Source organism: Caretta caretta, chromosome 3 (assembly GCF_965140235.1).
Source record: "Caretta caretta isolate rCarCar2 chromosome 3, rCarCar1.hap1, whole genome shotgun sequence".
NCBI lineage: Eukaryota > Metazoa > Chordata > Testudines > Cheloniidae > Caretta > Caretta caretta.
Genome location: NC_134208.1, coordinates 149,476,906 through 149,502,450, shown reverse-complemented (window position 1 = coordinate 149,502,450; position 25,545 = coordinate 149,476,906). Strand labels below are relative to the sequence as shown.

The following is a 25,545-nucleotide window of genomic DNA, read 5'->3' as shown; positions in this document are numbered from 1 at the left end:
CATACTGTGGAAACTGCAGAAGACATTATATACACAGAGACCATGAAACAATACCTCCTCCCACCCCACTCTCCTGCTGGTAATAGCTTATCTAAAGTGATCACTCTCCTTACAATGTGTATGATAATCAAGTTGGGCCATTTCCAGCACAAATCCAGGTTTTCTCACCCTCCGCCCCCACACACAAACTCACTCTCCTGCTGCTAATAGCCCATCCAAAGTGACCACTCTCTTTACAATGTGTATGATAATCAAGGTGGGCCATTTCCAGCACAAATCCAGGTTTTCTCACTCCCCGCCCCTCCAAAAACCACACACACAAACTCACTCTCCTGCCGGTAATAGCTTATCCAAAGTGACCACTCTCCCTACAACATGCATGATAATCAAGGTGTGCCATTTCCAGCACAAATCCAGGTTTTCTCACTCCCCCACCCCCATACACACACAAACTCACTCTCCTGCTGGCAATAGCTCATCCAAAGTGACCACTCTCCCTACAATGTGCATGAAAATCAAGGTGGGCCATTTCCAGCACAAATCCAAGTTTAACCAGAACGTCTGGGGGGTGGGTGGGGGGGGGGTAGGAAAAAACAAGGGGAAATAGGCTACCTTGCATAATGACTTAGCCACTCCCAGTCTCTATTTAAGCCTAAATTAATAGTATCCAATTTGCAAATGAATTCCAATTCAGCAGTTTCTCGCTGGAGTCTGGATTTGAAGTTTTTTTGTTGTAAGATAGCGACCTTCATGTCTGTAATTGCGTGACCAGAGAGATTGAAGTGTTCTCCGACTGGTTTATGAATGTTATAATTCTTGACATCTGATTTGTGTCCATTTATTCTTTTGCGTAGAGACTGTCCAGTTTGACCAATGTACATGGCAGAGGGGCATTGCTGGCACATGATGGCATATATCACGTTGGTGGATGTGCAGGTGAATGAGCCTCTGATAGTGTGGCTGATGTTATTAGACCCTGTGATGGTGTCCCCTGAATAGACATGTGGGGACATTTGGGGACAATATATACCTTCAGATCAGCGGCACTGCTATGAATACCCGCATGGCCCCACAGTATGCCAACATTTTTATGGCTGACTTAGAACAACGCTTCCTCAACTCTCGTCCCCTAACGCCCCTACTCTACTTGCGCTATATTTATGACATCTTCATCATCTGGACCCATGGAAAAGAAGCCCTTGAGGAATTCCACCATGATTTCAACAATTTCCATCCCACCATCAACTTCAGCCTGGACCAGTCCACACAAGAGATCCACTTCCTGGACACTACAGTGCTAATAAACAATGGTCACATAAACACCACCCTATACCGGAAACCTACTGACCGCTATTCCTACCTACATACCTCCAGCTTTCACCCTGACCACACCACACGATCCATCGTCTACAGCCAAGCTCTGCGATACAACCGCATTTGCTCCAACCCCTCAGACAGAGACAAACACCTACAAGATCTCTATCAAGCATTCTTACAACTACAATACCCACCTGCGGAAGTGAAGATACAGATTGATAGAGCCAGAAGAGTTCCCAGAAGTCACCTACTACAGGACAGGCCTAACAAAGAAAATAACAGAACGCCACTAGCCGTCACCTTCAGCCCCGAACTAAAACCCCTCCAAAGCATTATTAAGGATCTACAACCTATCCTGAAGGATGACCCAACACTCTCACAAATCTTGGGAGACAGGCCAGTCCTTGCCTACAGACAGCCCCCCAACCTGAAGCAAATACTCACCAACAATCACATATCACACAACAGAACCACTAACCCAGGAACCTATCCTTGCAACAAAGCCCGTTGCCAACTGTGCCCACATATCTATTCAGGGGACACCATCACAGGGTCTAATAACATCAGCCACACTATCAGAGGCTCGTTCACCTGCACATCCACCAACGTGATATATGCCATCATGTGCCAGCAATGCCCCTCTGCCATGTACATTGGTCAAACTGGACAGTCTCTACGCAAAAGAATAAATGGACACAAATCAGATGTCAAGAATTATAACATTCATAAACCAGTCGGAGAACACTTCAATCTCTCTGGTCACGCAATTACAGACATGAAGGTCGCTATCTTACAACAAAAAAACTTCAAATCCAGACTCCAGCGAGAAACTGCTGAATTGGAATTCATTTGCAAATTGGATACTATTAATTTAGGCTTAAATAGAGACTGGGAGTGGCTAAGTCATTATGCAAGGCAGCCTATTTCCCCTTGTTTTTTCCTACCCCCCCCCAGACGTTCTGGTTAAACTTGGATTTATGCTGGAAATGGCCCACCTTGATTATCACACACATTGTAAGGAGAGTGGTCAGTTTGGATGAGCTATTGCCAGCAGGAGAGTGAGTTTGTGTGTGGTTGGGGGGGGTGGGGGTGAGAAAACCTGGATTTGTGCTGGAAATGGCCCACCTTGATTTTCATGCACATTGTAGGGAGAGTGGTCACTTTGGATGAGCTATTACCGGCAGGAGAGTGAGTTTGTGTGTGTGGTTTTTGGAGGGGCGGGGAGTGAGAAAACCTGGATTTGTGCTGGAAATGGCCCACCTTGATTATCACACACATTGTAAGGAGAGTGGTCAGTTTGGATGAGCTATTGCCAGCAGGAGAGTGAGTTTGTGTGTGTATGGGGGTGGGGGAGTGAGAAAACCTGGATTTGTGCTGGAAATGGCACACCTTGATTATCATGCATGTTGTAGGGAGAGTGGTCACTTTGGATAAGCTATTACCGGCAGGAGAGTGAGTTTGTGTGTGTGGTTTTTGGAGGGGCGGGGAGTGAGAAAACCTGGATTTGTGCTGGAAATGGCCCACCTTGATTATCATACACATTGTAAAGAGAGTGGTCACTTTGGATGGGCTATTAGCAGCAGGAGAGTGAGTTTGTGTGTGGGGGTGGAGGGTGAGAAAACCTGGATTTGTGCTGGAAATGGCCCAACTTGATTATCATAGACATTGTAAGGAGAGTGATCACTTTAGATAAGCTATTACCAGCAGGGGAGTGGGGTGGAAGGAGGTATTGTTTCATGGTCTCTGTGTATATAATGTCTTCTGCAGTTTCCACAGTATGCATCCGATGAAGTGAGCTGTAGCTCACGAAAGCTTATGCTCAAATAAATTGGTTAGTCTCTAAGGTGCCACAAGTACTCCTTTTCTTTTTGCGAATACAGACTAACACGGCTGTTACTCTGAAACCATTCTTTGGATAGCATCTGCACACAGTGTTCTCTTCAGATGGAGACATGTTTTTATGAATGAAAGTCAGGTCCTCACTTGCAGATGTGAATATGAACAGGTTGTGCCACAGAGGTCACCTTAGTCTGATGTTGTCAGAACTGGTAACCTTGGGTACCAATGATATGAACTGAGCTTGGATCACACATGTAATCTTGGGTACCAAGTTCATCTACGTTGAGTCACACAAATAAACCCCAGCATTGATGATACTTGCTGCTGGGTTATTTACCTATCATAAAAAGAAAAGGAGTACTCGTGGCACCTTAGAGACTAACAACTTTATTAGAGCATAAGCTTTCGTGAAGTACAGCATCCGATGAAGTGAGCTGTAGCTCAGGAAAGCTTATGCTTAAATAAATGTGTTAGTCTCTAAGATGCCACAAGTCCTCCTTTTCTTTTTGCAGATACAGACTAACACGGCTGCTACTCTGAAACCTACCTAACATAGACACTATAGATATCGATCGTTTCAATCCACATACCTTGCTAGGTTTCGGAATTCCTTGCCTGATCCAAAGCCCCTTGAAGCTAATGGAACGATTTCAATTGCCATTAAAGGGCTTTGGATCAGGTCATTACAGAGGACCCATCACGGTGATATATGATCATATAATCTACCAGGCTTACTACAAAACCTCATGGCACATCGCAAACATACAGAAGGCTGCCACTTGGACTAACAGCTATTTCATTTTGTGGCTACAGCTAATCATCATTATGGGAAGGTGTGGGGGGAAAAAGAAGCAAAAGTGAGATAGTTAAAATACATGGGTCAACAACAGACATAAGTGCCCTGTCTGCTTTGTTACATTCTCCGGCTTGTGGCAAGGGAAAGATTAAGGAGAAGGAAAACGGGCAAGATAGGAGCAGATAGAGGCCAATCTTGACAGAAGCCACAGGCTCTATGGTTTTAGAAATATTGCACATGTTCAGATGCACTGGACATGGACACATTTTCTTTGTTTAACATTCATTATCGTGTCCCCTGCCTTGAAATGGGAACGTCACGTCCTGAGAGGCAGCCTAGTCTCAGGGCCTCTGGACTATACATGCCCAAATGAAATGCTGTTGTGTAACTTCTGGCTGCAATATTTCTCAGCAGATCACCCAGATCTCTCTGTGCCTCCCACAGTGCACCAGGGAATGAGGAGTGTTGTGTCGTCTGTCTCTAGCATTAGAACACTCTAGCATCACAGAACTGGGTTAAGTTGGAGCATTGGCCAATAGATCCTCTCCTCCTGTTCCAGTCATTCTCTCTCCTGCCCCTTTCCTACCCATACCCATTGCACCCTTCACACATGTGAAAAGTAGCAATCAGCTGCAGTCAAAACTCCCAATCCCAACAAGTCTGAATGTTTTGGGAGGCTGGGGTATGTTGCAGAATCTGAACCTGGATCTGAATTTGCAGCTGGCTCCAGAGTTCATAATGGATTGAACCAAAGCCCCCGACCCAAATACCTTGAACTCAAAATCCGGCTCTGGACCCAGATCCAAATAGTGAAATACAGTCTGATTTGTCTCTTCTAAACTAGGATTGATTCATTTAAAATACCTAAGGGATCCAGACTAGATCAGCCCTGTGAAACATCTGGTTTAGTATCCTGTCGGTCTCTGACAGTGGCCAGAACGGACTTCTATAGAAAAGAGGCACTAGAAGAGTTTTGGGGGTGGTGAGCAGACAGAGAAGGAAAAATTGCATTGCAGGACTATCAGGTAATTAATCTTTTTAGTTCAGGGGGTCAGGGTGGTGACTAAATTCTTTAAAACAGCTGTTACTGAGGGGGAAGACCTGAACACATGGATGAAGGCCAGGAAAGCTGGGATTTTAAGAGAGCATATGACAAGTCGAGGATGGGGTGGTTGCTACTGGGGAGTTCAAGCTACTCATTGAGTTAACATATGATGGGGGAGGAGTATTAATGCATCTGCCAAATTACATGTATATAGGGATGGCTGGGGCATAATTTGCTCCTCAGGCCACCTACCACAGTCCTTTAAGTGCAGTGAAGGATCATATGGTTTAGCCATGAAATGCAGGTGCCCAAAATGTAATTGGCCAGGGGCACAACTCCATGAAGTTTAGCTCTGACTACATGTGTAATCCCTGTATGGAACCAGGGCATGATTTCCATCATTTCCCTAGCGCCTGGAATTCAAAAAGCAGATTTCACTTTGGTTAGGGGAGAAATGGAACTCAGGGGATAGGGAATGAAGACAGGTAGGGAGAGAGAGAGAAGGACTGGGTGGGGGATGTCCCATAGCGGCAAAAGGACAAGGCCTGAAGGAGAGCGCTGTGTACTGTGACGGGGCAAGACCAGATGGCTACAGAAAAGTAGTGGGAGATAGATATATTAGCTCCAGGCTAAACAAATCCCTGGTACCAGGATAAGAGAAATGGCAGCTGCTCCAGGTCAATTAAGGCACCTGGAGCCAATTAAGAACTTTCCAGAAGGCAGGGAGAATGCTAGGTTGATTGGGACACCTGAAGCCAATCAGGCACTGGCTGAAACTAGTTAAAAGCCTCCCAGTTAGTCAGGTGGGTGTGCATGTCAGGAGCTGTGGGAGGAAGTTGTGCTGTTGGAGAGGCTGAGTAGTACACACCATATCAGGCACAAGGAAGGAGGCCCTGAGGTAAGGGTGAAGTGGAGCTTGAGGAAGTGAGGGCTGCTGTGGGGGAAGTAGCTCAGGGAATTGTACATGTTATGTTTCTAAAAGGTCAGCTACCATAGCTGATACTATTAGGGTCCCTGGGCTGGAGCCCGGAGTGGAGGGTGGGCCCGGGCTCCTCCCCCTTTTGCCCCCTGATTAATCACTGAGACTGGGAGACAACAGAGACTGTGCAAGGAAGGATAACTTCTCCTCACCTCCCTCGCTGGCTTATGATGAAAATGGCTCAGTAGACTGTGACCCTTGTCTCTAGAGAGAGAAGGGTTATGTGGAAGGTCACAGTGAGCCTCTGAGGCTAGTGAAATCCACCAGGAAACGCAGGACCCATGGAGGCAAGGACAGAGCTTTGTCACAGTACGCTCGCAAACTTGTCTCTCTCACCAACAGAACTTGGTCCAATAAAAGATATCACCTCACCCACCTTGTCTCTCTGATATTCTGGGGGACTGACACAGCTACAACAGCACTGCACATGGGAAAAGGTGGCAGAGGAGGACAAAAAGGGACAGGAGAAGGAACAGGATAACCAGGAGGAGGGAGAGAACAGGCAGGATACTGGGAAGGAAAGCCAGCTTGAGAAAGGGAAGAATGGTCTAGATAAGGGTCTGCAGCACAGGGGGGTGAAAGTTGATTGGAAAAGAATACAGGAGGGAGGAAAGAGGCAAAGGCAACAGAGGGGGAGGGGGTAAACCAGATGCTTCAGAGGATATTGCAAGAACCCCCCATACTAGATAATTATGGAGGAACCTGCTCATAAGGGAACCTTCTTTCTAACCCCAGGCAGTTGGCAGTGGCTTGTGCCCTGAAGCAGTAGGCTTAATATCCCTTAGAGACTAACCAATTTATTTTAGCATAAGCTTTCGTGAGCTACAGCTCACTTCATCGGATGCTTATGCTCAAATAAATTGGTTAGTCTCTAAGGTGCCACAAGTACTCCTTTTCTTTTTAATAATATTCACAGTTAAACTAGCTAGATTTAATATTTATAAGGGATATTAACCCCACTGCTTCAGGGCACAAGCCATTGCCAACTGCCCAGGAAGAAGGTTCCCTTATGAGCAGGTTCCTCCATAATTATCTAGTATGGGGGTTTCTGGTTAGTCTCTAAGGTGCCACAAGTACTCCTTTTCTTTTTGCGAATACAGACTAACACGGCTGCTACTCTGAAACCTGTGAATATTATTACTATTCATGTGAGTGTCTCTCACACAGAGGAGCAGCTGGAGCTGTGCTGTGGAAGGTGAATGATGTTAATCATATTTTTATTGAGGGCTTGGAATAGAGTTCAGGTCTTTTCATCCTCATCCATCACGCAAATGAGACAAGATGGACAATACAATGATGAATAAATAGAAATGCATGATCCTGCCAGAGGCTAGGCCAGAGGGGGAGAGGAGCTGAATGCGTCCCTTCCTCGTATAGCTCTCGTTTAGTCATTTCCACAGGGAGTATCGGGTTCAACAGGAGTAATTATTCCCATTATAAGAACCTAGACATATTACACAGAGTCACTCATTCTCTGGCCTAAATTTTCAAAAGAGGTTCAATGATTTTGGGTGCCTAGCTTTTGAGACACACTAAATGGGCCTGATTTCCAGGAAGTGTTGAGTATCTGCTTTCTGCAAATCAGGTCCTTTTAAAGTGTCTCAAGTTGAGCAGTGAAAAACTGAGGCACTCAATTCACTAGTCACTTTTGAAAATTTAGGACTTCACCCCTCCCAGGCAACAAGGGTTTGGTCCTTGCTAACTCCTCCCTGAATTAAATGAGAGAGAGAGAAAAGACCTATAATAGTCAGCCATAGACTCAGAGACTTTAAAGCCAGAAAGGACCATCATGATCATCCAGTCTGATCTACTGCACATCGCTAGCCACAGAACCTCACCCACCCACTCCTGTGACAGACCCCTAACCGCTGGCTGAGTTACTGACGTCCTCATGGGCTGAAGCCCAACCAGACCAGCCCTCCCAGTTCCATGTCAGCCCAGAGGCCAAGGTGATGGCACCCATGTGATGGGATTGGGCCTTAGTAAGATGGGCCCCACTGATGACCCGGATGCCTTCCTCTGCACCTTCGAGGAAGTAGCCCTGGGCATGGAGTAGGGCAACCTGGGCCCTACAGTGGCTCCTTATCTGGCTGGTGAGGCTCAAGCGGCCTCTATGGTGCTCATAATGACCAGGCCAAAGACTATGACGCAGTGAAGGCGGCCATACTAGATGGGGTGGGACTATTGGCAGAAAAATACTGTCAGATGTTTCGGTCAGCCAGGTGGATGGGGAGTTTGCAGCCCCAGGCATTTGCCCAGAAGCTGACAGGCTGGGCCACTCATTGGCTGCAGCTGGACAACCCAAACGGTGGGAGCAATTATGGACCAGCTGGTTCTAGAACAGTTTTAATGGGGCCTCCCCGAGAGCGTGCAAGTCTGGGTCAGGCGACACCAGCCGAGCACGGTCATGGCCCCCCAGGAAACACCACCTAGGAAGGGCCTGGAGAGGAAGAAAGAGGAGACCAGGGGAGCACCCAGTCGCCGCAGACAGCTCATGTGCCAGCAGTGTGGGTAGCCAGGACATAAGAGGGGGGACTGCCCGGAGATGGAATGCGGCCTAGCTGAGTTTTGCGGCTGGACTAATGGCGGAGGGCGGGGGAAAGGGCGAGGACTAGCCACCATTCTGGTGCGAGTGGGAAGGAAGCCCCAGAGGGGCCTGGTGGACACAGCCTCGGCCTGCTCGCTTGTCCAGAGGGGGCTGGTGGACACGGCCTCGGCCTGCTCGCTTGTCCAGAGGGGGCTGGTGGACACGGCCTCGGCCTGCTCTCTTGTCCAGAGGGGGCTGGTGGACACGGCCTCGGCCTGCTCTCTTGTCCAGAGGGGGCTGGTGGACACGGCCTCGGCCTGCTCGCTTGTCCAGAGGGGGCTGGTGGACACGGCCTCGGCCTGCTCTCTTGTCCAGAGGGGGCTGGTGGACACGGCCTCGGCCTGCTCGCTTGTCCAGAGGGGGCTGGTGGACACGGCCTCGGCCTGTTCTCTTGTCCAGAGGGGGCTGGTGGACACGGCCTCGGCCTGCTCGCTTGTCCAGAGGGGGCTGGTGGACACGGCCTCGGCCTGCTCGCTTGTCCAGAGGGGGCTAGTAGAGCCACAGTGGCTTATCCCCAGGGTGAGGATGAAACCGGAGTGCATCCACGGGGATTGGAAGCACTGCCCCATGGCCCAGGTGCCCCTGGAAGTACGGGGAAAGTTTTCCTGAAATGGGTCCGGGTAGTGGAGAGGTTACCATACCCAGTGGTACTGGGGATGGACTGGGACCCCACCGGCAGAGGGAGGAGAGGACGGGGAAGGACAAACCTAGCGGTTACCTAAGGGGGAGGTGTCTGACAGGATGCTGGGCACGAAGTGCTTAATCAGCCCCCTGCCATGCCAGTCCCAATCAAGGGGAATGGATTGGGGCAGGCCGAATAGCCCTGCCTGCTTGGCAACTAGAAACAGCCGGTAGCTTAATTAGCCAGGGGCTAGAAAGGCCGGGAGGAAGGAAGCCAGAAGGGGAAGAGAAAGGCCAGAGGCTGAGAGGGACTGGTGGCTCTGGGGTGAAGTCTGGCTGTAATACCCTGTACATAGATAGTAAGCAGGTGGTGGGAAAGAACTACAAATAAAATACACGGGTGATTGCATTGACTGGGGGCGTTCCGGACTGGTTTTGTGAGGGGGGCAGAAGTAAGAGGGGCCCAGCTGCACCTTGCTACAGATCCCAGTCTTTAAGTGCTAGAGGCAGCTGATGTGTTCTCAGTGTAGTAACTATGGAGCTGCAGGGTGGCTTAAAAATATATATTCTTAGAAATGACCTAATTACATAAACCTCTGAAAGCAGGTAAGTCACCTGGGCAAACAACATAGGTAGTTTATTTTTAACCAGCCATTATTTAGATCACAGTGCTATTTTTACCAACATGCTGCAAGCGATTTGGAACTCAGCACCGGGAAAACTAAACTATAATTATTTTACTCAGTAAAACATAAATGCAGGCTTGGTTTGTTGTCTCACTCCCTTCCCCCTCCTTATTTTGGACATGGGTGCAGGAAAAATGCATCTAGATTTTGCAAGGAGGCCCTCTGGGTTTCATCGTTTTGAAGTCAAATCTACCTTTTGGATAAAGAAAGAACGAAAGAGAGTCTCCACATGCAGTCTCCTAACATACTATGTCAGTTGCATGCATTGTCCTGGATCCAACTTGCTTGCCAAATGCACTATTAAAAATAGACCAAATCCTTAGCTAGCATAAAAGGACACAGCTTCATTGATATCAGTGGAGCTACGCAATTACGGTAGCTGAACCTCTGGCCCAGTAATTCCTAGTGCTCCTTTCACTGAAATGCTCTGCCCTTTTTATTGTGTCTGATGTCTGGGTAGAGAAATGCTGAAGTGGGCTGTTCACGCCAGGCAGCAGTGGGGCAGGTTTCATTCAGGTGTCTGATGATTTCAGTGCAGGCTTTGCAAGATTCATATTGTGGGTCCTTTCTAAACGCAAAAAGAGGAGGTAAAAGGGGAAATTACTATTGGTTGAATGACTCAGGAAATTGGTAGAGAGATATGGAGTGTTTTGCAGCTAGGTCACTAGATCACATACAACCTAGACTGATAGTAAGCACATCTCTCTCCTCTTGTCTAGGAATTTTCTGCCATGTTTATCAGGCTGACTTCTGAAATCCTTACAAAAGTTATCATAAAGTCAATGAAGAGTCTAAGCAGCACTGATCTTTGCTTTCCTGGCCCCAGCTCCAGAACATGTCAATATCAGGCCTGGGGAGAGGATTTTTTTTCAGGGTTTTTTTCATTTCATCGTTTCCCCTGTGTTATCTAGTTATTTTTACCAGAGGGCGAAGGTGGTTATTGTGGGACAACTACGGAAGTCGAATGTGTGAGGAACGTTTGGTAACCCGTGGGAAATGAGTGGACGGGCTCAGTCCAGTTTCTAAGGAGTAGGCATCCATATCACAGAAACGACCATGCAACACGGTACTGACAGCCTTCTTAGCAGTCTCATTAGAGAAGGTAAGGACTGAATGGGCAAGGCTGACAGACATTGGTGAGGCACCAACCTTGTACCTGTTAAGTGAACAGATGAGTCCAGGGCCAGCAAACTTATGTTTTTCATTGCCTCTGCATCAGCTCTTTAAACAATGGTTTTGGAGAGTTTGGACCAGACATGGTCAAAACACCAGCTGTCTTCTGTTCTGTAGGATCTCAGACAATCCCTCTGAAGTGAGATTACTTGTGTTCTGGAAGATTGAGTTTGTACTGAATGCCATCCCATTGCTCTGTAGGAAATGATGCCTATCTGCTGTAATATACCAGTGCTAAGGAGAATGGCTGGCGTTTATTTGTTTTAATGAGAGGGAACGTTCATACTTGGACAAAACTTCAAAAAAAATGTCATATCAAATGTAAGTTCATTTGCCTTTTATGTCATTTTCAGTTCCCCTCCTGTTGTCTTCTTTGCTAATAAGTGAAGCTCTTGCACATCAAAGTGTAGGCCAGGATTAGTGGCTAATGATTTTGGGTGTCTTGATTTTCTGATTCCCCAAATAAAGAGATTTTAAAGGGTCTGATTTTCAAGAAGTGCTCAGCATATGCCTTCTGAAAATCAAGTCCTTTAAAGTTATTTCATATTATATGCCCAAATATTGAGGTATCCAGAAATCAGCACTCTCTTTTTAAAGTCTTGTCCCTTGCCCCTCACATCCTTGCCTTTGTCCCTCACATCCCATCTTCTCTTTATTTCGCATCTGTCCCAGACCTGCTGAATTCAATGGAGAGACTCATTGCCTTTAATGGGGTTTGGAGCAGGCCCTTGAGCCTTGCAGTGAAATCATAGGGTAGAATTGGTGACATCAAAGCTATTGCCACAATGAGAAGCTGACATCACAAAACCAGGACTTTTTCTGCAGCGTCCTCCCCAGGAGACAGCAACAGGGTGGGGAGAGTTGAGTGGTGTGAGTCAGGCATCGATTTTCAAGAGCTACAGGAGGATTTGCACAATTACTGGCCAAGATTAAATGGCTATTTTTGGTAAATGTGCTTTTAATGCTAGTTTTCCCTCCAGAAGTCTTTTTCTGCTATCTAGGGGAAGGCCTCAGAGTATGTAATTTAAAACACAACAACCTGGCCTTGGGATTTTGATCCAAATTACATAATTAAATGAGGTGTTTGGGGAGTTAGTATTACATCTCAGCGAAGGTCTGGCTGCTTGTTTTACTTGCCTTTGATCATTGCTACGAGTGGAGGGTTGTTCTAATCATCACACACATACAGTATCCATCACCAGAAAGGCCTATCTGTGTATGAAGTTGGCCTGCTTTTGATGAACTGTGAAAAGAAAGATGAACTGTTCTAATGGAAACATTTCCTCCCTGAGTTCCTCTTTAGCCACTATTCAATTGGTTTGACCCTGTCCCCTCTTGCGTTGGGCTGCAATGATTCCTGCAGCTTGGGCTGTTCCATGGAGAGTAGGAAGACACAGGGCTAGATCTCAGCTTGGCTGAGTTTACATGTAGAGAGGCAGAGGGGGAGCCATTAGAGAAGCAAATACAGCTACTCGGCCCAGCCCCAGTGCAGACTACACTAATGTGCCAGCTGGCAATGGCCCTCAAAGGCTTGTTCATCAGCGGAGCACAGCTGATGGCAGAAATCTCCGGCTCTACTTCTTCCCCCCGCACTCCTTCCAGCTCCAAGGCACCCTAATCTTGGGCATCAGGGAAGGTGGCATAAGGGATCAGGTTTCTAACTGCCACTGCCCTGGGACAGTCACAGGGAGAACAAATACCGGAGAAGAATTTTTGTGCCCATCTGAAACAGTCTCTGGCAGCAGTGCTGCTTCTCTTTCAGTTAAGATGGCTGCCACCTTGGGAAATGGCTGCCTCTCCCTCTGAGGGGTATGGTCTCCCGTCAGGGGTATTGATCACCAGCAGACAGAGACTTTCCACTCAAGTCATCTTACTAACTAGTAGCGAAAAGGGGAGAGCAGAGAGAAGAGGGGGCACCTCCTGGCATCACAGCAACAGTCCCTGCCCTGAAGAGTTTATAATAAAAAATAAACAAGAGAGAGGAAGGGTGAATGGGGAAACTGAGGCACAGAAAAGTGGAGTGACTTGTTTAAGGTCACACAGCTGGTCAGGCGTAGAGCCAGAAATAGAACCAAAATCAGACTCCCAGTACAGGGTCCTATCCACTAGAGCAGTGTTTCTCAATGACTGGTCCATGGACCGGCGCCAGTCCCTGAGATCTCCCTGATGCAGTTTAGGAAGGCAGCGAGCCAATCCCTGGTATCAAAAAGGTTGACAAACATTACACTAGACCACACTGCCCCCCAAATTCTTGGCCTTGAAATATTTTCCAGACAGACATAGGCACAGGAACTATGGGTGCAGGGGGTGCTGCAGCACCCCCAGTTTTTGTGAAGGGTGCCACCTGCCATGCTGCACTTGGGGATCCCAGCTGTAGCACCTGCGTCCGGGGCTCTGTTCCTGCCCTGCACGCGGGGTCCTGGCTGCTCCTGGCCCTGTGCTTGGGGGCTCAGCTCCTGGTTGCCACTGGCCCCGCACCCAGAAGCTCAGTTCATGGCCCTGCACATGGAGTCCATATGCAGGGTCCCGGTTGCCGCTGGCCCTGCACCCAGGGCTCTGCTCTGGCCACGCATGCGGCGCCCCAGCCTTGGCCCCTTACCCCTGTCTGCGTCCCCCCCCAGCCACGGCCCTGCTCCTGGCCCCAGCTCTGGCGGGTGGGGTGGGCATGGACAGGAGCAAGTGCGGGTGAGGTAAAAATTTTGGGGTGGGGACCACTGGATTTAAGCACCCCCACTGTAAAAAATGTTCCAGGACCATTGCAGGCAGATGGCAGATGCTGATCTCTATTTGAGTTAGCATGACAATGTCACCAGACTATTCGAGGAGCTCCTCAGTCACATAGCCTGGGTAACAGGACTCCAGCACCACCGCATGGCACGTTTGGTGTTGGTTTGCTGGATCCAAACTGCAATGATAAAACTCCCCCCTCCTTCATGCCCCAGAAGATGACGTGTGTCTATTTGAAATCAGGGAAAACTCAGTGCAGTACCCATGGAAACATGCAGGAATGAAATGCAGAGTTCCCAACCACCCCGGGTTTCATCATGGTCCATTTGAGGAGTTTCTTGAAAATACAGCTGTTTCATGAATGGAGGTAGTGAGACATCTGGGTCTAAGCCAAGCACTGACTTTTCTTGCTCTGTTTTGCTTCAGTCAAGCAAGAATACCTCCCTCCCCCCTTAATCAGGAAATAACCCAGCTACCAGTATCTTGACAGCTATGATAAGAAGTGCTTTGCTGGATGCAGGTTGATTATGTTTCTCCATTGTTTTGGTATGTCCCAGCCCCTGACATGTAGATGTGTTGGTGGCAGTGTGTTCAGAACCCCAAGCCCACGATCTCCTTGGAGAACAATGGTCTTGACAGAGGGGCCAGATCTGGTGTCCTTTACTCAGGCAGAATTCCTCAGGGTATATCTACAATGCAATAAAACACCCAGGACTGGCCCAGGCTCAGCGAACTTGGGCTAGCAGTGCTCGGGCTGGAGGGCTGTAAAACTGCAGTGTAGATGTTCAGAAATGCTGGGGGCAGGGGGAGGGGGAGAGGTCCCAGAGCTCAGGCTCCAGTCCAAGCCTGAACATCTACACTGCAATTTTATAGCCCCACAGCCCAAGCCCAAATCAGCTGACAAGGGCCAGCATTGAGTGTTTTATTGCAGTGTAGACATACCCTCAGTGACTTTAAATGGCGTTTTGCCTGAGTGGGGATTGAGGGATTGAATCCAGAGCTCCTGCAAGCATCAGGGAGGAAAAGAGTTTGGAACGATCCTGTGACTTTCTCCAGGGGAAGGGCATTATCCAGACGAAGTCATGCAAGACAAGAAGGGCTCCCTCTACCTGGCATCTGAAATGGTAGGAAGAGGCTAAAATCTTCAGCTGATTTTTTGAGGGACAGGCACAGGCATCAAAATGTCTCCATTTATGGTACTTGTGGCAACAGGCTTTGAGAGATTACCTGCTTCAGTAATTTGGGTTGGGTGTTTAGAACCCAACTATGATGGGTTTGATCACAGAGATCCCCTTGGGACCGTCATCTGGTGTGCTGAAATTACCTCTGAGTCCATTTTCCCTGCCAGCTTGGGACTCCAGAACCCTGCCTTGTTGAGTCAGACATGCTGGCCTGCTGCAACACAGCCCTGGGGTCTGAACCACACCCCCAAAGCTACAGACTTTAACTAAAAACAGCTCAGCAGGTCACCTGCCTCCAGCACCCAGATACCCAGCTCCCAATGGGATCCAAGCCCCAAATAAATTCATTTTACTTTGTATAAAGTGTATACAGAGTGTATATAGGGTAAATTCGTAAATTGTTCGCCCTCTATATCACTGATAGAAAGATATGCACAGCTGTTTGCTCCCCCAGGTATTAATCACTTACTCTGGGTTTATTAATAAACACAAAAAGAAAAGGAGTACTTGTGGCACCTTAGAGACTAACCAATTTATTTGAGCATGAGCTTTCGTGAGCTACAGCTCACTTCATCAGATACATCTGATGAAGTGAGCTGTAGCTCACGAAAGCTCATGCTCAAATAAATTGGTTAGTCTCTAAGGTGCCACAAGTACTCCTTTTCTTTTTGCGAATACAGACTAACACGGCTGTTCCTCTGAAACCTGTCATTAATAAACACAAGTGATTTTATTAAGTATAAAAAGTAGGATTTAAGTGGCTTCAAGTAATAACAGCCAGAACAAAGTAAGTCACAAAGCAAAATAAAACAAAACACGCAAGTCTAAGCCTAATACATTAAGAAACTGATTATAGGTAATATCTCACCCTCAGTTATGTTCCAATAAGCCTCTCTCATAGACTAGACTCCTTCCTAGTCTGGGCCCAACCCTTTCCCCTGGTACAGTCTTTGTTAGATCCTGCAGACATCTCAGGTGGTAAGCAGGGGTTTTCTCATGACTGGCCACACCTTTTATCCTGCTCCACCCCTTTTATAGCTTTGGCACAAGGCAGGAATCTTTTATCTCTCTGGGTCCCCACCCCTCCTTCTAAATGGAAAAGTACCAGATTTAAGATGGATTTCATTATCAGATGATGTGGTCACATGTCACTGTAAAATCCCTAGTCTCCATTCCCCATGTGCTGGCCCACATGTACACAGGAAGGCTTTCAGGTAACTAAGACCATTTACAGCTGATTGTTTCTGGAGCACCCTTAATGGCCTCCACTTAATATGTTTACATCGATGATACAAGTTTATATCTTATTCTCCTAACTCCAGATCTAGAAATAATACGTACCAACAAATAGGATGAACACACTTAGCAGATTACAAGCTTTCTAATAACACCATACAAGGGGTATTTAGCGTAAAGCATATTCCAGTTATGTCTTATTCATAAGCATATTTCCATAAAACATATGGAGTGCAAAGTCACAAGAACCCAAAGCAAATAAGCAAGTAATGGTTTTGTAAAAGGCTGAATACCTTATCTTCATACAGCACCTTTCATCCAAACGTATTTCACAGCATTTTTACAAGCTGTTTATGTTGTTCAGAGGGTGAAGCTGAACTCAACAACCTCTGCCTTGGGCGAGGAGGCAGCAGCCATTCTGCCCTGGCTCCATTATACAGAAGCAATGAAGAGGAGACAGGAAGAATAACTAGACTGAAATTGTGGAAAAGCAGCATCACTTGCCTCATAACCTCAGCCGTGCAGAACACAATGCCATCCACAGCCTCAGAAACAACTCTGACATCATAATCAAAAAGGCTGACAAAGGAGGTGCTGTTGTTATCATGGATAGGTCGGAATATGAACAAAAGGCTGCTAGGCAGCTCTCCAACACCACTTTCTACAAGCCATTACCCTCTGATCCCACTGCGAGTTACCAAAAGAAACCACACCAGTTGCTCAAGAAACTCCCTGAAAAAGCACAAGAACAAATCCACACAGACACACCCCTGGAACCCTGAGCAGGGGTATTCTATCTGCTACCCAAGATCCATAAACCTGGAAATCCTGGACGCCCCATCATCTCAGGCATTGGCACCCTGACAGCAGGATTGTCTGGCTATGTAGACTCCCTCCTCAGGCCCTACGCTACCAGCACTCCCAGCTATCTGCGAGACACCACTAACTTCCTGAGGAAACTACAATCCATCGGTGATCTTCCTGAAAATACCATCCTAGCCACTATGGATGTAGAAGACCTCTACACCAATGTTCCACACAAAGATGGACTATAAGCCATCAGGAACAGTATCCCTGATAATGTCATGGCAAACCTGGTGGCTGAACTTTGAGACTTTGTCCTCACCCATAACTATTTCACATTTGGGGACAATGTATACCTTCAAATCAGCGGCACTGCTATGGGTACCCGCATGGCCCCACAGTATGCCAACATTTTTATGGCTGACTTAGAACAACGCTTCCTCAGCTCTCGTCCTCTAATGCCCCTACTCTACTTGAGCTACATTGATGACATCTTCATCATCTGGACCCATGGCAAAGAAGCCCTTGAGGAATTCAACCATGATTTCAACAATTTCCATCCCACCATCAACATCAGCCTGGACCAGTCCACACAAGAGGTCCACTTCCTGGACACTACGGTCCTAATAAGCGATGGTCACATAAACACCACCCTATACCGGAAACCAACTGACCGCTATGCCTACCTACATGCCTCTAGCTTTCACCCAGACCACACCACATGATCCATTGTCTACAGCCAAGCTCTACAATACAACCGCATTTTCTCCAACCCCTCAGACAGAGACAAACACCTACAAGATCTCTATCAAGCATTCTTACAACTACAATACTCACCTGCTGAAGTGAAGAAACAGATTGACAGAGCCAGAAGAGTACCCAGAAGTCACCTACTACAGGACAGGCCCAACAAAGAAAATAACAGAACGCCACTAGCCGTCACCTTCAGCCCCCAACTAAAACCTCTCCAACGCATCATCAAGGATCTACAACCTATCCTGAAGGACGACCCATCACTCTCACAGATCCTGGGAGACAGGCCAGTCCTTGCTTACAGACAGCCCCCCAACCTGAAGCAAATACTCACCAGCAACCACACACCACACAACAGAACCACTAACCCAGGAACCTATCCTTGCAACAAAGCCCGTTGCCAACTGTGTCCACATATCTATTCAGGGGACACCATCATAGGGCCTAATCAAATCAGCCACACTATCAGAGGCTCGTTCATCTGCACATCTACCAATGTGATATTTGCCATCATTTGCCAGCAATGCCCCTCTGCCATTTACGTTGGCGAAACTGGACAGTCTCTACATAAAACAATAAATGGACACAAATCAGACATCAAAAATTATAACATTGAAAAACCAGTCGGAGAACACTTCAATCTCTTTGGTTACTCGATTACAGACCTAAAAGTGACAATTCTTCAACAAAAAAACTTCAGAAACAGGCTCCAAAGAGAGACTGCTGAATTGGAATTAATTTGCAAACTGGATACAATTAACTTAGGCTTGAATAAAGACTGGGAGTGGATGGGTCATTACACAAAGTAAAACTATTTCCCCATGTTTATCCTGCCCGCTGTTCCACAGCAGTTCTTGTCAACTGCTGGAAATGGCCCACCTTGATTATCACTATAAAAGGTTTTTCCCCCCCGCTCTCCTGCTGGTAATAGCTCACCTTACCTGATCACTCCCCTTACAGTGTGTATGGTAACACCCATTGTTTCATGTTCTCTGTGTACATAAATCTCCCCACTGTATTTTCCACTGAATGCATCCAATTAAGTGAGCTGTAGTTCATGAAAGCTTATGCTCAAATAAATTTGTTAGTTTCTAAGGTGCCACAAGTCCTCCTTTTCTTTTTGCAGATACAGACTAACACGGCTGCTACTCTGAAACCTAGACTATTTATGCAGTGGTAGCTCCCACAATGCACCAGATGCTGTCCACAGACACAGTCCCTGCCCCAAAGATCTCACAATATCATGCCACTCAGGTCACTGTCACATACCATGAGTGATCAATAACGTACAGTCAAAGCGAACAGGTCATAAACCAACCCACAGCCTGAAATGTGTTCACATAGGCAGGGATTTTCAACTGAGCCTAAGGGAGGTAAGAGTTTAAATACCACTGAAATTTGTATTCCCAGCATTATCTGGTCATAGAATCGTGAATAATGAATACTTCTTGCAAAAATCAACAGTTGTTTGTGAGCAGAACAAAGGGCTAAATTAATCAGCTAAGGTATTTGCAGAGAGTAATTTGGCCAGCTCTACTCTGCAGAAAAATACTGGCTTGGAAGGCACTGTCACTGCTGCCCACTGTACAAACTAGATCTGTGCAGCGAGGTATTTATGAAGTCTCCAGTCACAATGGTATCTGGGCACTAAATCAATGCGAGTAGCAGGCCAGAGATAGTCACATGGCAATCCTTATCCTCTCTGTGCATGTAAGCAGATACCTCCATGTTCAGAGATCCCATATATATCACTAGTTGCTTGCAGTGTGGCTGTAGCCATGTTGGTCGCAGGATATGAGAGAGACAGTGTAGGTGAAGTACTTTCTTGGACCAACTTCTGCTGGTGAAAGAGACACTCTTTTGAGATCCACAGATCTGAAGACGAGCTCTGTGGCGCTCAAAACCTTGTCTCTTTCACCAACAGAACCTGGTCCAATAAAAGATGACCTTAGCTTTCTCATCTATGTCACTAGCACAGGGCTACTGCTGGCGAGCACAAAACAAGGGACTTTCAGGTGCTCAGGGTTCCCCAGCATCATGGAGTGGGCAAGTGGGGATGAACAAAGTCCTGGTTGGTGGATTCTAAACAGACCTCTCTGTGTATGCGTGCAAGGGTACTGGGCTGCAAGGAAGAATTAATGAAATCCTGAATGTGGCGCATGTTTGAGGGTCTCATCTTCAGGAGGCCTGGCAAAAGCGGATAAAACCAAACTTTCATGGAAGCTCTCTCCTTGTATGAAATTCACCCCAATGCAGGGAGCCAACACCTGGTCTATGCACCACTCAAGTCTCAGATAAATGACCACATTAAACTGCTCAACATCTTTTGAACAATCCTAGGAAACAGGGAACAGCTGATCTCACTGTGGGTGTATATACTTTGAAATGCCCTTGTCATAAAAATAAAGGGAAGGGTAACCACCTGTCTGTATACAGTGCTATAAAATCCCTCCTGGCTAGAGGCAAAACCCTTTCACCTGTAAAGGGTTAAGAAGCTAAGATAACCTCACTGGCACCTGACCAAAATGACCAATGAGGAGACAAGATACTTTCAAATCGGGAGCGGGGGGAAACAAAGGGTCTGGCTGTCTGTGTGATGCTTTTGCCGGGAACAGATCAGGAATGCAGTCTCAGAACTTCTGTTAGTTAGTTAGTAATCTAGCTAGAAATGTGTTAGATTTCCTTTTGTTTAATGGCTGGTAAAATACGCTGTGCTAGATGGAATGTATATTCCTATTTTTGTGTCTTTTTGTAACTTAAGGTTTTGCCTAGAGGGATTCTCTATGTTTGAATCTTTTTACCTTGTAAGGTATTTACCATCCTGATTTTACAGAGGTGATTCTTTTACCTTTTCGTTAATTAAAATTCTTCTTTTAAGAACCTGATTGATTTTTCATTGTTCTTAAGATCCCAGGATTTGGGTCTGTGTTCACCTGTACAAATTGGTGAGGATTTTTATCAAGCCTTCACCAGGAAAGGGGGTGTAGGGCTTGGGGGAATATTTTGGGGGAAGACATCTCCAAGTGGGCTCTTTCCCTGTTCTTTGTTTAACATGCTTGCTGGTGGCAGCATACGGTTCAAGGACAAGGCAAAGTTTGTACCTTGGGGAAGTTTTTAACCTACGTTGGTAAGAATAAGCTTAGGAGGTCTTTCATGCGGGTCCCCACATCTGTACCCTAGAGTTCAGAGTGGGGAAGGAAACTTGACAGCCCTTAAATCCTAGGCCAGCCTTACAGGCCTTGTGCTAGCTGTCTGCACATGGGTGAGTGAGCCTTTGACCTCATACCATGCCAATGTTCATGTGCTCTGACCTTCTCCAAATCAGCTGCATCATACATGGCTCCAAACAATGGAGGCTAAGCCTTGTGCTTCTCAAGGTCTTCATTGCTGCTTCAGCTCTGCATTTCCTTGTACTTTGACTTGTGAAGAAGTGCTCTGCAAGGCAAATGTCAGTTTGCGTAAGGCCGTCTAATTAAAGATGGGCCAAAATGACATAGAAGAATGAGATAAAAATACAGTTCTACAGACAAAGCTGAGCAGACGGGGCCACAGCAGACTCCTGCACGGCCCACAGCATTTACATCCCTGCAGGTGTGCACTCCACATTTTTTACACAGGTCTAACGTATGCATGGCAGCATGCCCCTGGCATTTTATCTTTATTTAATCTTTGATGTTACAATGCTGGGACTTGCTTTCCCTTGAAACCAAAAAAAGAGGGATTGTTTTGTGTGTGTGGGGGTGATTCCCCCCCGCCCTTTTGTTGGGTTATGTAAAGAACCCCCCTAACTCTAACCCGTTCCATCTGGGGTTTATGGTTTTAGGAGGTCAGGTGAACTTTTGTTGCTAAGTTTTACTCGGAGCATCCTGGGCAGAGGGTCAACCCCACTGGCAATGACTGGAATGAAGGGCTGGCTCCTCAGGTGAGGAAAATGGGCATCATTCCATTAGGCTGCTACACTGTCTTACACTGGTTGGGAATCTGGCCCTTAGCATTTATTTATTTTGATTTCTGCCCTAAAAGGAGTTTCTGTCTCTTGCTCCAGGCTCTCCTGATGATGTCTGAAATAACTAATTTCATAATAGACAACTCCACTTAATCCCTTCATCCATTAGACAACAATTCCCAGCAACTAACAATGGTCTGGCATCAAAATCTCCCACGAGAGGCTTCCTGTTCCCTCACAGCTAAGGAAACAAATGAAGGTCAACGAACTCAGGTTATGACAGACCAAGGGGAGGGGAGGAGTAAGTTCCAAAGTTGAGGGGCCCTCCCAGAGAATGCCCTGCCAGCTGCCCCCTCACTCTTCTATCAGTGGGACTCAGCTTATGTGTCTCTGCACCACAACGGTGGCAGGATGAAATGGAGAGCAAGGCAGGCTCTCAGATAAATAGTTCCCAGGGCATTTAGAGATTCGTAGGTCAAAATCAACACCTTATTAATTCTATCTGGAACCTAACGGGCAGCCAGAGTGAATAGCACTAGTGTCATGGGCTCCCAGCCAGGTAGATCCCCTAACAAATGTGCTGCTGAATTCTACATCCTTCTGGATAGAATTAAGATGCAGCCCCATGTAGAACACAGTGCAGCAGTCTAATCTGTCTGTGCTTTGAGCTTGTTTTGGAATGGATGCTGCTGTCCTGTTGTTGTGGAATGCAAAAAAAAATGTTCAGTTGTATGCTCCAATAAAGGATCAATCTAGTGGGGGCCTCAGGGGCTCATTGGCTCTGGGGGCAAGCTCACAGACTGTCTGCTTCAGAAGTGGAAGGTGTTTGCTAAGCGGACCTTGCCAGAGCATCTTTCAGATTCTATAGAGCAAGGGAGAGCAGTCCGCTTGCTGATCTCATTGTCAACTTTCTGAGGGGAGGAAATACCATCTGACCCTGAAATCCTTCAAGACCATGCACACAGTGGGCCAGATCTCCAGCTGATATTGCTCCATTGACGTCAGGGGAACTGCCCCTCGAAGTAGCAACACCAATTTACCCCAGCTGAGGGTCTGGCCCATTGGTGTCAATGGAACTGCACTAATTTACACTAGCCAGGCATCTGATCCAGTATTTTTTTCAATTTAAATCTCAAAAATCTTATCACTAAGGACCAGATGCTGATGCTCTGTACTCATCCTGAGGAGCACCTTAGTTTGCATTAGTCCCATTGCTTTCAATTTGGCCATTCACAGAGTAAGGTGCTTCTCAATGTGAGGGTGTCAGAATCTGGTTCTAATAGTCTTGCTTCAGGAGGTATTGATCAGAACCAAGACCCTATTTCAGCTTCTCTATCTGTAAATGCAATGCCCTATTCAACAGCTTTTCGTGAGGTGGCCCTTAATATACAAACACATTCCCCGATGGACCTAAGCACCATATGACATCCAGTCACTAAACCTGCTCAGAGTAAAAGTTTGATTGTGGATTAGACTTTTGCAAAGCATCTCCCTGAAAACCCTTCTCTTCCAACAAGGGAAAGACAGAATCAGTAAAATAAATGACAACGGCACAAGGAAGGAGGCTGTTTTAAATCCATGACAGAGAGATGTGCATGGTTTTCTTTGACTGAGAACTAAAGTTTAACTCAATGAATAGCCTTGCCTGGGCTGTAACATTTGTTTCCCAGCTTAAGGAATGATCTTGTAACAGAGAGTGGTTGATAAGTGGGGAAGGAAATTTCTCTCTCATCATTTCACATCAGTAAAAAGAACATATTCAGTGAAGAGATGCTCGAAAAGGAGAAGAGTGGTATATATTTACAAGCTGCCATATCTTAAGGAAAGGGGTGAGGAGTACATATGCTGTCTTCTAAGACAGAGTCAGTCAAATAGGAAACAGGAGAAATATGAAGATGAAGGGGAAGATCTTGAAAGGGGACAGCAATTGGAATTTGGAGGGGCAGGAGGTCATATTATCATCCTGTATTTTGAGCCTGCACTTTATCCTGAAGGATCTCAAAGTGGCTTCCAAAATTTGACAAAGTGATATACCAATTATACAGAGGAACAGCATCAGCCCCTACTGAAATGCAGCCACCTCTGATGGGAAACAAGGCAGCAGTTTAAACAGCATGCAGCAATAATGCTCTTTAACTGCGTTGTCAAGAAACGAAGAAGACACTTGTATCTAGCTGGGGGAAATTTAGGTCAGCAGAATGGAATTAAATGAATTGTAATTTGACCAGAACATTATGATTAACTCCCCTGCACACGCCAAAAGCACAGAAGGCTCTTTACTGAGGACAAATGCACCTTATCGGTGTACTTTTCCTTAGCATATTAGCGCTACCTTTAAAAAGCCTGAACATGTTTTATTCTGTTACTATTTCACAAAGAAAGTTTGGCTCAAATATTCTGGTTTTCATTGAAACACTTGTTCTTTACTAGCTCAGTTGGCCAGGACAGAGTAATTAGGTAATTTACCAAAAGTCACACAGTCAGTAAACCAGGATTAGCACCCAGGATCCATCTGACAACTAGTCCTTTCTTGTAACGAAAGAAATCCTCTTTTATTTGTCATCTTCCAGGATGTGTCAGCATATACACAGTTCTGTGGCATGTAACACTGCCTCAGCGATGAGGTGGCAAGGGGTAATGATTTGGAAAAAGAATGGGCTTTTAAATCTTAATATCTGCTTCAGTGTTTGGGGAAGTGAAGGGCAAACAATGAATTAGACCAGGTATGCTGCATGCAGATTTTGGAAACTTTCCAATGCACAGCTCTGCCGATACACCTCAATCCCAAGCTGTAGTCCTTGTCCCCTCCAGCACTGGCATGCCCCAAACCCTGCTAGTCCAGTGCTCTGCCAATGCACCTCTGTTCTGACCTGCCGGCTTCCCCACTCTTACTCCAGTCCTGAGCCCCACCCAGAGTTTCCATTGCGTGTCTGTCCTGACCCATAAAACTCCCTCCTATTCCACGCCTAGGCCTCTTCTGAGTAGAGACCAGCAATCACACTATACCAGTGGAGCTGCCCATCCCTTGTTAATTGCAAATAAATTCTTAAAAGTGAATGAGTTCTGCTAATTGGGCCACATTCACATACCTCTGTATGCCCGCCTAATCCTTTGCATCACAGCAAGAGATGAACCTCCCTTCCCTCTCTTAGAATCATAGAAGGTTAGGGCTGGAAGGGACCTCAGGAGGTCATCTAGTCCAACCCCCTGCTCAAAGCAGGACCAATCCCCAATTTTTGCCCCAGATCCCTAAATGGCCCCCTCAAGGATTGAACTCTTGGGGACTTCTGCATGGGCTCAGTAGCCTTAAGCTATAGCCAGGACTCTATAGGAGCCCCACTGGTAGAGAGGCTGCTTTGGGGAAGTGATGAATTGGCACATTCCCCCACCTGCCCTAGCTCTGTTGCCTTCCTGGCCAGCACTGCCCTCTTTTGGGAGCTGCCTTGATGCCTATGGGCTCCTAGGCCAAAGGGTGTCTGTGGATGGTTATGCTACCACCTCTGCCTAGTGGCTGACTTTAGACAGGAAACCACAGGTTCAAGGCCTGAGTTTATGCCACCACACAAGTCAGTACTAATTGGGGCTGAATGTTGTCCATCATAAACCTCATTATAAATAAATGAATGTCTAGCAAATATATTTAAAGCAAAGTTCATTTGTTCGCCTGCAAACAACTGACAGGGAAAGCATTAATATTGATATCTTCTAACACGGAGGTCACATGGGAAGTCCTCAGGACAGCTGGGGATTGTCCCTATTAATATTATTTTTTATTTGTATTACAGTGGCTCTTGGGGAGCCCAGCTGAGATCAAGGCCCCATTGTGCTATGCACTGTAGAAACCCAGAGTAAAAG

The 25,545-nt window shown here is 46.6% G+C and overlaps 2 long non-coding RNA genes across 2 annotated transcripts in view; one reads left to right on the top strand and one right to left on the bottom strand.

Annotated features, from left to right (window-relative positions):
• LOC142071617 (uncharacterized) overlaps positions 1–16,982 on the top strand; it is a 45,257-nt gene extending 28,275 nt beyond the window's left edge. The window contains exons 3-4 of the long non-coding RNA XR_012667741.1: positions 11,245–11,364; positions 16,552–16,982. This is a non-coding gene — a long non-coding RNA (uncharacterized LOC142071617). The remainder of the gene's footprint in view (positions 1–11,244; positions 11,365–16,551) is intronic.
• LOC142071618 (uncharacterized) overlaps positions 1–25,545 on the bottom strand; it is a 177,124-nt gene that overhangs the window by 33,656 nt on the left and 117,923 nt on the right. The gene's annotated exons all lie outside the window — the stretch shown is intronic.